This window comes from Lissotriton helveticus, chromosome 6 (assembly GCF_964261635.1).
Source record: "Lissotriton helveticus chromosome 6, aLisHel1.1, whole genome shotgun sequence".
In the NCBI taxonomy this organism is placed as follows: Eukaryota; Metazoa; Chordata; class Amphibia; order Caudata; family Salamandridae; genus Lissotriton; species Lissotriton helveticus.
Genome location: NC_136067.1, coordinates 808,128,116 through 808,142,568, shown reverse-complemented (window position 1 = coordinate 808,142,568; position 14,453 = coordinate 808,128,116).

Sequence of the window (14,453 nt, the reverse complement as noted above, 5' to 3'; positions counted from 1 at the left end):
TTCCGTTTTATCTGCTGCTAAAGGTACTCCAAAGTCAACAGCCATATTCTGAAAGGATGACAATGCTAACTTACACTCTCCAGACTGCGCAGTGCCCATGAATAAGAAATCATCCAAATAATGACAAACACGTCCTGCCCTACATATCTGCTGAAAAACTCATTGCAAAAACGAGCTAAACAATTCATAAAGGGCACAAGACACAGCGCAGCCCATTGGAAGCACTTTGTTAAAAAAGAAGTAACCATCAAATTGCATTCCCATTAACTCAAAGTCTGCTGGGTGGATTGGAATCAACCTAAATGCCGATTGAATGTCACATTTTGCAAGTTCTGCCTTTTGTCCCAAACCCTTGACCATCTTCAATGCCTCATCAACTGTGGTATATGACACTGAAGTGTCTACTTCTGCAATGAAGTCATTAATAGATCCGCCCTCTGGCCATGAAAGATGTTGTATCATTCGGTATTCTCCTGGTTTTTTCTTAGGTATGACTCCTAACGGTGAAATGATCAGATTCTCAAAAGGAATCTGGCAAAAAGGACCTGCCACCCTGCCTAAACCTACCTCTTCAAACAACTTTTGCCTTACAACCTCTGGAAACTCCTTCGCAGACCGCAGGTTATCTGCCCATCGTTTGACTCTCGGGCCTTGGTAGCTTATTCTGAAACCTTCTCTAAATCCCCAGTATAATTTCGCCGCTGCTAATGTATCCGGATAAATATTCAGCCACGAAACCAACAATTCTCATTTAATTGGGGTAAAAGTCTTTTGGTAAAGCAGGGAGTGGTGCCCCTCTTCCCCTTGCAGATTGACCTTGCTCTTGAAACCTGTGTCCCATCCCTCCTGATGCGGCTGTAAAACATTGGGAGAGTGCGATCTTACCCCCACATTGAGAGCATTCATGTTTAAAACGACAGTATGGTCTAGCACAGTAACCCCGGTTGTAATTCCAACATGCCCCAGCTCCGCTTGTGTGCCCCCTAGCCACTGTCCCCGCCCCTCCCTGGGCGGCGCGCCCGAGAAAGGGCCGGTACACCACTGGCAGACCACTAGCCGTATGTGTAGTTGACGGAGGGTGGGAGGAGGACATCCACTGAAGCCATAGCTCCGCGTCAATGTCTCCCCATGGTCTATCCCCAGAAATGCTCATCCTGGCCCTGAACTCCTCGTCGTAGTTTAACCAAGAAAAACCACCAAAATGCATGTGGGCTTTCCTCACGACGTCCATATCCTATGCAGAGAAAGCCCACTCCATACCGTGCCTCAACTTTAACAATCCTTGGATAGGACCGCTTAAATGTCCTACCTGCACAGAGAAGAGGCCTATACACCCCACACTTCCCCCCCGTTCAGTATCAGCAGCACTCATAAATGTGCGTTCTCTATCAAAACACAAAATTGAAATCGCCGATTTCATAGATGCGCATAATTTAGACATACTATTTATCACCGAGACATGGGGAAATGAATCATCTGGACCTGACTTCAGAGTCGCAACGCCTAGTAATTACTGTGTAAGTAGGTTAGACAGACCACTAAGGAAGGGCGGGGGAATAGCGATTATTCACAAGGACCACCTTAAACTTACTACTACAGAGACCAACCTCCCTGAATGCGAGGCTCTCCTTTTCGCCATAAGCCTCTCCAGTAAAACAACCTTTAAGGGCATGCTAATTTATCGCCCCCCAGGATCCAGAACGAAATTTCTCTCACTTTTAGACAAAATCATTGAGATGTCAATGGGATCCCCTCAATTTACCATCTTGGGTGATTTCAATTTTCATCTTGAATCTCTTGAAGACCCCGATACTGTAACAATACTCGGGGACCTAGAGGCAGCTGGATTGTCACAAATTGTCAAACTACCTACACATTTAGCAGGACACACCCTAGATGGTCTCTTCACGAACAACTCAGAGATCTCTATTACCAAGGTCCTCCCCTTAATTTGGAACGATCACTCTGCAATTTGCTTCTCTATTCCCATTAACACCAGTCCACGCCCCCAGATAAATTCTGGGCTCACGAATTTCAGAGACTGGAAGAATATCAATCTTGATCACCTGACCCAGATGATACTTGACAGCCCGGGGCTAAATAAACAGGACCCCTCTGCAGCTTCGGATACCTACTTAAAAAATCTGAACGAAGCCTGTAACAAACTAGCACCCATAAGAACATTTCACCGGAACAGAAATCAACCATCAGCCCCTTGGTTTTCCGAATCTCTCAGACTACAGCGTCAGCATTGCAGAAACCTAGAAAGGCAGTGGCGTCGCCACTTCAATATCTCTGACAAACTGACCTACAAAAATGCCCTCTCCAATTATAAAAAACTCTTAACTGCTGAAAAATCCACCTACTACACCAAGCAAATTAATGAGGCTAAAAACTCTCCAGGGAAACTATTCCAGGTGGTAACATATCTCTCCAATCCTCTGTTACCCCGGTCAGAGGGATCACAGGCTCTTGCAGACGCACTGGCTACATTCTTTAAGGACAAGGTCAGTGCTATTTTTTCCACCTTTTCGCCTGACCCTTCTCTACCTTCCACCAAACCATCTACCCCAGTTAAAACCCCGAAATTTGTAGTCTTTGAAAACACCACGGTAGAAGCCATCCAGCCCTTGATCGTCCAAACCAAATCCGGCTCACCTTTGGACCCATGCCCTCCAAACGTTCTCAACCGCATTTCAGAAACCATTGCCCCTCCACTAACTACTATCTGCAATGCAATGTTTACATCCGGCACCTACCCCTCAGTATGGAAGGAAGCCATTATCAAGCCTTTAATCAAAAAGCCCACTCTAGACCCTTCCCTGCCAGCCAGCTATAGGCCCATTTCATGCCTCCCATTCCCGGCTAAGATTTTTGAAAAAATCATGAATCTCCAGTTGTCAACCTTTATTCACAACAACAACCTACTGGATGACACCCAGTTTGGGTTCCGCCAGGGACATGGCACGGAGACTGTGCTCCTGAAAGCTGCGGACGAGATACGGTCCACTATGGACAATGGAGGAGCTGCAATCCTAATACTCTTAGACTTGTCCGCCGCCTTCGACACGGTCGACCACGTTACCTTGATCGACCGTGTCGCAGCTATAGGGATAAAAGGGAAAGCTAAGGAGCTTCTCGCCTCATTTTTGTCAAACCGCTCACAATCTGTGAAGCTGGGCCAATACACCTCCCAGACATTTTCTCTGCCTTGTGGTGTACCCCAGGGATCCTCGCTAAGCCCGACACTGTTCAATATATACGTGTCGGACTTGGCGAGGGTCATCAAATCGCACGGAATCCTCCTCACCACATACGCTGACGACACCCAGTTGGTGTTGTCCATTTACGACGATGGTTCCGCTGTAGCTGCGAATTTCCAATCCGGAATGAATGCGATAAGCTCCTGGATGTCATCAAACTGTCTGAAGCTTAACTCTGATAAGACAGAGGTGATGACATTCGGGAGACTACAGCCGTCCTGGTCTCCACAATGGTGGCCACACCAGATGGGACATCCTCCGGAACCGGTATCTAAAGTGCGAAATCTGGGGGTTGTCTTTGACAACAAGCTGTCATTCCAGCAGCATGCCAATTCGGTGGTTTCCTCATCTTTCTTCATTCTAAAAAGGATCAAAAAACTTATTCCCTATCTACCATCATCTGCAGGCAAAACATTAGTCAGTACATTAGTTTTTTCTAAAACTGACTACTGCAATGCCCTATTTCTTAATGCACAACAAAAAGTCCTCAATAAATTGCAGACAGTGCAAAATGCAGCGGCTAGGACCCTGCTATCTATTCCCAAATTTGCACCTGTCTCCCCCTACATCCGACAGCTACACTGGCTGCCTTTGAGGAGCCGCATTAAATTTAAAGCGTTATGTATAGCCTACAAGGCTATCCACAATCATGGACCGCTATACTTAAGACAAGCTTTTCGCCCGCTTGAACATCCCAGGGCACTACGCTCATCTTCGGCTCACCTGCTAATAGTCCCCCGTACTAGGAGGGTCAACTGGGGAGACAAACGCTTCACGGTTGGCACAGCCAAATTATGGAACACACTACCCCTCCACATCAAATGTGCTCCAACCCTGCTCAACTTCAGAAAAAATCTGAAAACTTGGCTGTTTTCAGCCTAAAATCTCACCCTCCCGCCAGAGAGTCTAGCAACTTAGCGCCGAGACACCTTCGGGTATTTGCGCGCTCTAAAAATCGATAAAATAAAATAAAAATAAAATAATATACTTAAATATAGACACCGCCCTCTCTGGGTACCTCTCACAATAAATACTGGCAAATATTAAAAATGCTGATGTCCAATTATCTATACTACGGGGCACTCTGGGGCGCCTAGCTAGTTCCATTTCCTCTTCTTTAGTACCTTCTTTTGCTTGAACGTCGCGGTGTAGCAAACGAAAAACATCAACATACTCATGCTGCCATATTTTTTGCTTTGTTTGTACACTCAAATGCGAACCTAAAGGCATCGCTAAACCGATATATGGTAGTCTCTTTGGCCGACTTCCTATTGTGTACTGTGACCATCACCCCCAAACCCCCCACCATGTGTCGAAGCCACCACCTGGTTTTGCACCGTTTCTTGGACCTTGTCCCTTGATTCTGTTCTTTTCCCTTTAGGAGGAACTACATCCCATGCCCCCCACCAGTTCGGCTTACTCTTTGTTAGCTGTTCTTCTCTTCGCTGGAACTCGGTTTGAGAGATCCGCTCGTGATTCTCCTGGTCAAAGGGTGCCGCGTCGTCTTGAGAAACCTGCAATGATTTAGCAGACGTCGTTGCCCCCCTACCCCTCCCCTTATTCTGTTTTTTGTGTGACATGTCCTCTGTCTCTTCCCAAAACGCACTCCTCACCTCCCCTCCCTTCCAAATCCCCGTCCACTTCTACCTCTCTTATCCCTTCCCTCTGGGGATAAATCGCTTGTTGACTTCCACCTGGACGTTCTCCATCCCCAACCCCACCATCATAAGTATTCCAATCCAAGGCAGACCCTCGCTCTAAAAGCCTGCCCGCCAACAAAGAATCCACTGAAAATTCAACATTAAAACCACTGCGCTCAGCGGCCGCTCCGTGATGTGCTCTTACCATGCCAGTCCTCTTCTTATCCTTACTGTAGACAGACACCTTGCTCCGGAGCCCGTCTTCCCGCCTCCCGCTTGAAAATGAACTCGCTCTAGTGGTGTCTTTGTTGCCTTTGCCTCGATGACTGTCCCCCGCCTTGGTATGCTCCACCCATACACATTGCCCATCCAAAAGGTCTCCCATCTCTGCTTCTTCGTCTCCAAAACTTTTCTGGCTACTAGGAATAAATATTCCCTGTTGAAGCGTGTATTCTCCAAACTGTGGGCTTGCATGAAATCTATATATCCCTCCTGGACCCTATCTTGTTGTAAACCTATATCCTCCTGCTGATCATGTTCACCATCCCAGTCATCGAACCTCTCCTGGTCAGTATCTTGCCTGGGTTGAGAAGTGACTTTTAAATTCTGAACAATTGTAAATTGACCAGCTGCTGTCACGTTCCCCGAATTCTTTGTTTCTCTGTGATGGAAAATGGGAGGCACATAACCTGCCCTCCCACCACCCACCCCAGGCTGTGGCACCGGATCAGACAGCTCTTCATCACTGCCACTTGAATAATCTACTAGCGCCAAGGCAGGAATATCATTAGAGTCTAACGGCAGAGCAGCCCCTCCCTGTTCATCACAGTCATGCTCTTGTACACACTGAACACTCTGTGGTACACTAAAAACCGCAACCGGTTTGGGCCTGTGCCCCTTCAAGGATACTGCTCCTGCTCCTCGCCCCCCTTTTCCCTTCCTTGCCCTCAGCTCCCTTTGGGCCCCTCCCCCTGCCAGCACCGCCCGCCTGTCTAGGCGCTCAGCTGACTCAGCAATCTGTCCCTCACACCAGCTGGACCCTCTCCTCCCAGCTGGAGAAAGTGAGAGCGGTTTTGTCTGTCTCTGTAGTGGCTGGCCTCCTCTCCCAGATGCCACTCGACGGGCTCCAGCAGAACGCGCCCTCCTCACACCTCGTCTCAGAGTTGAAGACTGCCTGCATGCTTCCATCGCGCGGTGGACTCCTCTGGAAGCACTCCTCACGGGCGGCCTGACAGGGGTCAAAAGAGCGTCCCCGGCACCTTCTAAGAGCAGGTCACTTCTCCCGGCTGCCGCAATTACTCTGAGCGCCTCTCGCAGCGCCTCTTGAGTAACCATGACTCCTGATACAAATGCGGCCAAATAAAGAAATTCGCCGCCTGAATGCAAAGTATAAAGCCGTATGCGCGACTGCCTCACAAAATTCTCCTGCCTTCTACAGAACCTCCGCGCTAAAATGGCGCTCCCGCTCTCCGTCTACGTAACCACCCGCCACGCGGTGCAGCCCCGCCGCCCAATCAGCGCCTTTGACCCAAACCAATCGGGCGAAAATCCTCAGGGGGAGACCGCTCTGCTCCTCCAGAGGATCCCACAGTATTTAACACTTCTTTTTTTTTATGACAATTTTTATTAGAGACAAAAAACAGCAGCAGTAAAGACATTACATTGGCAGTTTAGCTAAGTACATGCATTTTAGTACGAGTAAAGTGTGCATTAACCTTCCGGAATATCACTAATAACATAGAGCAATAGATTAGTCAGTAAAGAGGACAACACTTATTTCGCCATATTTAACACTGCTTTTGATAGCTACCACATTGCTTTTTAGGTTTTGTCTGCGTGAAATATATATATTTTATAGATCTTAAAAGGGGCTTCTATCAGTTCCCAAGGCCAAAGTACTCATCCGAATCCGCTTTAGTGGGTGGAACTTTTGTTTCTTACATTAAGGCTCCACAGCATTTACTGTTTATAGATACTTATCGTCCCCTGGCTGTATGCATTTATGATACTTCTCTTCTACTAAAGTTGTTCACACTGTTTAAGCTCCATTCACTATCTAGACTTCAGGAACTGTTAAACTATAAAATAAGATCTCTTCCCAGTAAAACGACAGACCGCTTCTAACAGTATGCATGAATGCTTGCTTTTTTACTACTTTGTTGTGCAAAGCAGATGCTTCAGCCGTAGCATATTTGTGGCATTTCCTATTCATGCATCCATACCTTTCTTTGCACTATGTACGCATTATCAGAACGATTTTACTACTAAACAAGCAGTCAAAATTTCAGTTAAAAGAGGCTTGATTTAAATGGCGCAGCAGGTGCAGTAGCACCGGGGCCAAAAGTTGTCATAACTCCACTAAACATCAAATAATGCTATATTTTACTACTAAACAGGCAGTCATGGGTGCAGTTATCTAGCAGATATTAGGGCCATGATTTCAATGGTGCAGCAAGTGCCAACGCACTGGGACCAAAAGGTCTAGGCACCCCACTAAATACCAATTATTGCTTTAATTTGCAACTAAACAGGCAGTCACAAGTGCAGTTATCTTTCAGGCACTAGGTTCATGAAATGAATGGTGCAGCAAGTGCAGTGGCACAATGTCTAAAAGAAAACAGGGTCATTATTTGAATGGTGCAGCAAGTGCAGGGGAACCAGGCTCAAACGGTGTCAGAACTTCTCTAAACACCTATTATTGCTATATATTTTACAACTAAACAGGCAGTCATAAGTGCAGTTATCTAGCAAGCACTGGGGTCATGATTTCAATAGTGAAGCAGGTGCAGTGGCACCGGGACCAAAAGCTCCAGGCATGCCACTAAACACTGATTAGTGCTATATTTGACAACTAAATAGGCAGTCACAAGTGAGTTATCTTTCAGGCACTAGTGACTAGAGTCATGATTTGAATGGCGCAGCAGGTGCAGTAGCACCGGGGCCAAAAGTTGTCATAACTCCACTAAACATCAAATAATGCTATATTTTACTACTAAACAGGCAGTCATGGGTGCAGTTATCTAGCAGACATTAGGGCCATGATTTCAATGGTGCAGCAAGTGCCAACGCACTGGGACCAAAAGGTCTAGGCACCCCACTAAATACCAATTATTGCTTTAATTTGCAACTAAACAGGCAGTCACAAGTGCAGTTATCTTTCAGGCACTAGGTTCATGAAATGAATGGTGCAGCAAGTGCAGTGGCACAATGTCTAAAAGAAAACAGGGTCATTATTTGAATGGTGCAGCAAGTGCAGGGGCACCAGGCTCAAACGGTGTCAGAACTTCTCTAAACACCTATTATTGCTATATATTTTACAACTAAACAGGCAGTCATAAGTGCAGTTATCTAGCAAGCACTGGGGCCATGATTTCAATAGTGAAGCAGGTGCAGTGGCACCGGGACCAAAAGCTCCAGGCATGCCACTAAACACTGATTAGTGCTATATTTGACAACTAAATAGGCAGTCACAAGTGAGTTATCTTTCAGGCACTAGTGACTAGAGTCATGATTTGAATGGTGCAGCAGGTGCAGTGGCACTGGACCGAAAAGTTGTCAGAACTCTTCTAAACTCCTAATATTGCTATATTTTACTACTAAACAGTCAGTCACAATTGCAGTTCCCTTGCTGGTAAAAGGAGCATAATTTCAATGGTGCAGCAGGTGCAGTGGCACCAGGACCAAAAGCTCGAAGCACCCCTCCACACACCTAATATTGCTATATTTTACTACTAAACTGACAGTCTCAAGTGTAATTATTATTTATTATTATTTATTATTTTAGAAGTTTGTAGAGCGCGCAGCTACCTCCGATGGAGGTGTCCCGGCGCTAAAGACAACATCTCGTGAGGTTCAGAGAGGTTCAGGAGGAAAAGAAAGGACTAGATTAAAGAGAAGAGCCAGGTCTTAAGTTTCTTCCGAAACAGAGGCTCAGAAGTCAGGAATCTCAGTTCTGCTGGTAGGTGATTCCACAGTCTGGAGGTGGCCACTGCAAAGGCCCTTCCTCCCGTTCGTGCTAGACGGAAACAAGGGCAGATCATTAGGCGGAGATGGTTAGATCTGAGATTTCGGGATGCTTGTGAGATCTTCAGTCTGTGTCTTAGGTAGGCAGGGCCTCGACCATTAAGAGCTCTAAAAGCAAGGGTCAGGGATTTAAACTGAATACGTAGTCTCACTGGGAGCCAATGAAGTTTGATTAGATGGGGAGAAATGGAGTGACGGTAGGGAACATTTCAAATCAACCTGGCCGCTGAATTCTGTACTGTCTGTAATCGATTTATAAGATATGCCGGGGCTCCAACATACAGACTATTTGCGTTGTCCAAATGGGAGGTTATGAGGGCATGGACTACTGTCTTGCGTGAGTCTAATGGCAGGAAAGGGATGATTTTTTTAATCATACGAAGCTTTCCAAAACACGACGCTGTGACTTTATTAGTTTGGGTTTTGCAGGAGAGGGCAGTGTTAAATTGGAAGCCCAGATTGCGGGCAGCTTGGACAGGTACAGGGGGAGGATCTAATTCAGCCGGCCACCAGAGGTTTATTTATTTATTTATTTATTTTTGGCATTTATAAAGCGCAACATATACCCGAAGGTGTCTTGGCGCTGATTAATTTGCCGGCTTGATGTTGTTAAGCTCAGTTGCTCTAAACCTCTGCCCCGTACCATGAGCTTATTTATTAAACAACCAGGTTTTCAATTTTTTACGAAATTGGAGCAGTGTGGAACATGCTCTGATGTCCTGAGGTAGAGTATTCCAGAGTTTGGAAGCTGCTACCACAAAACGTCGATCTCCCCACATGACTGTCCTGGTGCGAGGCACCGATAGTTGGTTGCTGTTGGCGGAGCGGAGCTGACGTGTGGGTTGGTAAGGACATAGATGGTCCATTAGGAACTGCGGGCCCTGTTTATTTAGTGCTTTGTAAACAATGCACTGTGATTTAAATCTGGCTCTGTTCTGAATCGTCAGACAGTGTAGTTTTGTTATTGCGTCTGACAGAGGTGCAAACTTAGGGATTCCTAGGATCAGGCGAGCTGCCGCATTTTGTATGGTCTGCAATTTTTTTATAACTCTGACTTGTGAGTTAATGAAGAGTCCATTACAATAGTCCAAAGATGTCAGGACTAGTGAGCTCACCAGTGTTTTAATGGCCGTTGTAGGAAGGTAAGGACTTATTTTCCGAATCATGCGTAGTTTGTGATGGGCTGTGGAGGCCACTTTGGTGGCATGGTCCATGAAGTTTAAACGATCATCAAAAATTACTCCTAGGTTTCTTACTTTGGTCACCGGTTCAGGAGGGGCACCGAACGTTTGGGGCCACCAAGAGGAGGGCCAGTCCGGTGAGAGTTGTCCGAAAATCATCACCTCGGTTTTTTCCGAGTTAAGTTTTAGGCAATTTACGGCCATCCACTCACCTATCTCAGTCAGTCCTCTCTGAAATCGTTCGGCTACCTCTTCTCTGTCACCTCTTATTGCCATAACCAATTGAGTGTCGTCCGCGTAGGAAGTTAGGCTCATCCCATGTGCCTTGATGACATTGGCTAGGTCCGACACATAGATATTAAAAAGTGTCGGACTTAGGGATGAGCCTTGAGGTACACCACACGGCTGTGACAACTTGACAGATTGGTAGGGGCCAAGAGTAACGGCCTGCGTTCTCTCAGTGAGAAAAGAAGCGAGGAGATCTCTTGCCGTGGCAGAGATGCCCATCTTCTCGACACGGTCGACCAAAATGCTATGGTCGACCGTGTCGAAGGCCGCTGAAAGGTCCAGCAATACCAGGACTGCTGTCCCGCCCTGATCTCTTATTAGTCTTACATCATCTGATGCTTTAATAAGGGCGGTTTCGGTCCCATGGTATTTCCGAAAACCGTACTGGGTATCATCTAGCATTTTGTGTGTTTCTATGTACTCAGATAATTGTATGTTCATGGCCTTTTCCACCACTTTGGCCATGAACGGGAGATTGGCAATGGGCCGATAGTTTTTTAATTCAGACTTATCGGCTCCTGGTTTCTTTAAAAGTGGTTTAAGCAGTGTGGTTTTTAGGTTAAGGGGGTATATCCCTGAGAGCAGGATGGAGTTACATACTTGTGTCAGAACTGGTATGATCGAGTCCATCACCGGTAAAAGAGCCGACGGTGGACAAGGATCCAGCCTGGATCCAGTTTTGACTGTCAAAACGATTTTTAATATCTGATCTTCGGTAAGAGGAGTAAAATTAATAAAGGATGGTGCTAAGATGGATTTTGGGACCTCAGGAATGATGGTGGGGGCCTTGGTGTGAGTGGTTTTAGCCATAAAGGTTTGATAAATATCATCAACCTTAGTAAAGAAAAAATTGGCCAGAGCATCACACATGTCTTGAGATGGGGGTGGAGTCAGGTCAGGGGTATTACCCGAGAGAGCTTTGGTTATATCGTATAGTTTTTTGCTGGAATTTTTTGCCTGCTCAATTTGCGTCATATAGTACAATTTTTTTGCCTTTATGATCATGGTTTTGTATGTTGCCAAGGCATCCTTGTATGGAGTCTTGCTTATTGGGCTATAAGTCTTTCTCCATTGTCTTTCCCAATGTCTGTTCTGTTGTTTTTGTGATTTTAGTTCGTCTGTATACCATGGTGCCGTTGGGGTGGACCTATTCTTAGATATTGTCTTAATAGGGGCTAAAGAATTCATGGCATGTCCCAACCAGTTATGGAATTGTTGTGTGGCCAAGTTGGAGTTGGACGAAATTAGCGGACGGGTGTTGTCCAGATGGTTTTTTAAGTCCAGCTGGTTGATATTATGCCATGCTTTAAAAGAGGTTGACTGGGGGGGAGTGGTAACTTTTACTGGGCTTCTATCCATGACCAAGGTACAGAGGACCGCATAGTGATCTGTCCAAGGCATAGGTAGAATATCCAGTATATGGAGCCCCTGGACACTGGAAAATATGCCATCCAAAATATGTCCCGCTCGATGAGTGGGTGATGTAACCAACTGTTGGAGCCCCAGGGTTTCCATATCCGCGATGAGGGCTCGCGTCTCCTTATGGTTATTGTCCTCTAAGTGAAAATTCAGATCACCTAATACTGTGATCGAATCCTCTAAGGCCAGAGATTCCAGATGTGTACTTAAACTGGTTAAAAAGCCGGTTTTGACTCCTGGGGGCCGGTATAAAAGAAGCCCTTTAAAATTAAAGTGCGGGCTAAGTTTGATTACAAACATCAGAGCCTCGCACGAGATGTCCTGTATTTGAGTCACTATAACCTCAAGATTTTCTCTGGCTATAATGGCAATCCCGCCACCTTTCTTTCTAGGTCTATCTTGTCTATAGGCTTTGTAACCTCTGGGTGTGGCAATGACGACGTCCGGGTCGGACGAGTCGTCTGTCCATGTCTCTGTGATAAAGAGAATGTCTAGCTGGAAATCTATTATCAAGTCAGCAATTTCCTGGCTATGTTTAAATAGGGACCGTGCATTGATGAGGGCCATGGCAACATTCTTAGTTTTGGGATGTTGTTTTATCAGGTTCTTCTCGCCATGATTTGTTGTCGTAAACTGGCAGTGAGGACAACATCTTTCGACTTCGTTAGGCATTTTACAGAAATCGAATGTGGTACAGGCATGATTCATTAGTGGTCTCAGATTACAAAGAGCATCCTTTGAGTAAGCCCTAAGGGGATCTTTGGGATTTGGGCCAGGGGTCCTGGCCCTCGGCCCGGTCCTGGCGCGGACGGGCGCAGACGGGCTTGCCTTCGGCGCGCCCGCTGCGCCCGCCCGCTGCGCGGACGGGATAATCCCATGTTTTTATTCATGGTGGGGCAGAGGAGGGTGGGAGGGTTCTAGCCACTGCAGCGCTGACCTTCCCTCTCCAAGATGGCGCCTCGGGAGGGTCAGGTGAGGTCAGGGTGCCTGATTGCAGCGCGCTTTGCCTGGCGACTAAACGAGGACCTCTGGCGAAGCAATCTCACCCACGAGGTAGGATACGTTTAAAAAAGCACTATTTAAGATATATTACAATTTTTAAAATGCGTCGTTTGTAAATCAGCGGCGGTTGTAAATTGCAAGGTGTGTCAGGTAAAGGAAGATTCCCCCGGCTTTTCGCCTCAGGGGAGAGCAAAACAAATTACCTGCACAGACCCTAGCCCTGCCTTAAGTATCCTGGGAGGGCGGGAGGGTTCTAGCCACTGCAGCGCTGACCTTCCCTCTCCCAGATGGCGCCTCGGGAGGGTCAGGTGAGGTCAGGGCGCCTGATTGCAGCGCGCTTTGCCTGGCGACTAAACGAGGACCTCTGGCGAAGCAATCTCACCCACGAGGTAGGATACGTTTAAAAAAGCACTATTTAAGATATATTAAAATTTTTAAAATGCGTCGTTTGTAAATCAGCGGCGGTTATAAATTGCAAGGTGTGTCAGGTAAAGGAAGATTCCCCCGGCTTTTCGCCTCAGGGGAGAGCAAAACAAATTACCTGCACAGACCCTAGCCCTGCCTTAAGTATCCTGGGAGGGCGGGAGGGTTCTAGCCACTGCAGCGCTGACCTTCCCTCTCCAAGATGGCGCCTCGGGAGGGTCAGGTGAGGTCAGGGCGCCTGATTGCAGCGCGCTTTGCCTGGCGACTAAACGAGGACCTCTGGCGAAGCAATCTCACCCAGGAGGTAGGATACGTTTAAAAAAGCACTATTTAAGATATATTACAATTTTTAAAATGCGTCGTTTGTAAATCAGCGGCGGTTGTAAATTGCAAGGTGTGTCAGGTAAAGGAAGATTCCCCCGGCTTTTCACCTCAGGGGAGAGCAAAACAAAGAGGTTGGAAGAGATGGGGGATTTCTGATTAAAAAATAAGACTTCTGTCTTATCTGTATTCAGTTTTAAGTTGTTTGATGACATCCAGGCGGCGATATTCACCATGCAGTGGCGAAAGTTTAGCAAGGAGCTTTCAGAGTGATCTTTGAAGGAGAACACCAGCTGAGTGTCGTCAGCATAAAAGATCACTCTGACGCCCCATGATTCCACCACTTTTGCCAGAGGCTTCAGGTATACATTGAACAGGAGCAGGCTAAGGGCAGATCCCTGTGGAACCCCCCATGTCAGCGGTTTCTTGGTGGAAAAGAAAGGGCCCAGCATCACTTGTTGGAATCGATCCGTGAGGAATGATTTGACCCGGCGAGAGGGGTCCCACCAACTCCCACCTCCTGCAAGCGTGTAAGTAGTGTTTCATGGGAGATGGTGTCGAATGCTGCGGATAGGTCGAGGAGGACCAGCATGGCCTCCTCTCCCCTATCCGTGCACTCACGAATCGACTCAGACACTTCTAGAAGAGCTGATTCAGTACTGAAGTCCGGCCTGAACCCTGACTGAGAGTCGTGGAACCGCAAATTTGACTCAAGATAGTCGGACAGCTGTTCTTGTGCCGCCTTCTCGAGCACTTTAGCTGGTTTGGGTAGGAGTGAAATCGGTCCGTAGTTGCTCAAACACGTTGGGTCGACACCAGCTTTTTTTTAAATGGGAATTAGCAACGCGTGTTTCCATATGGGAGGGACAACACCTGAATATAGGGAGTTCCAG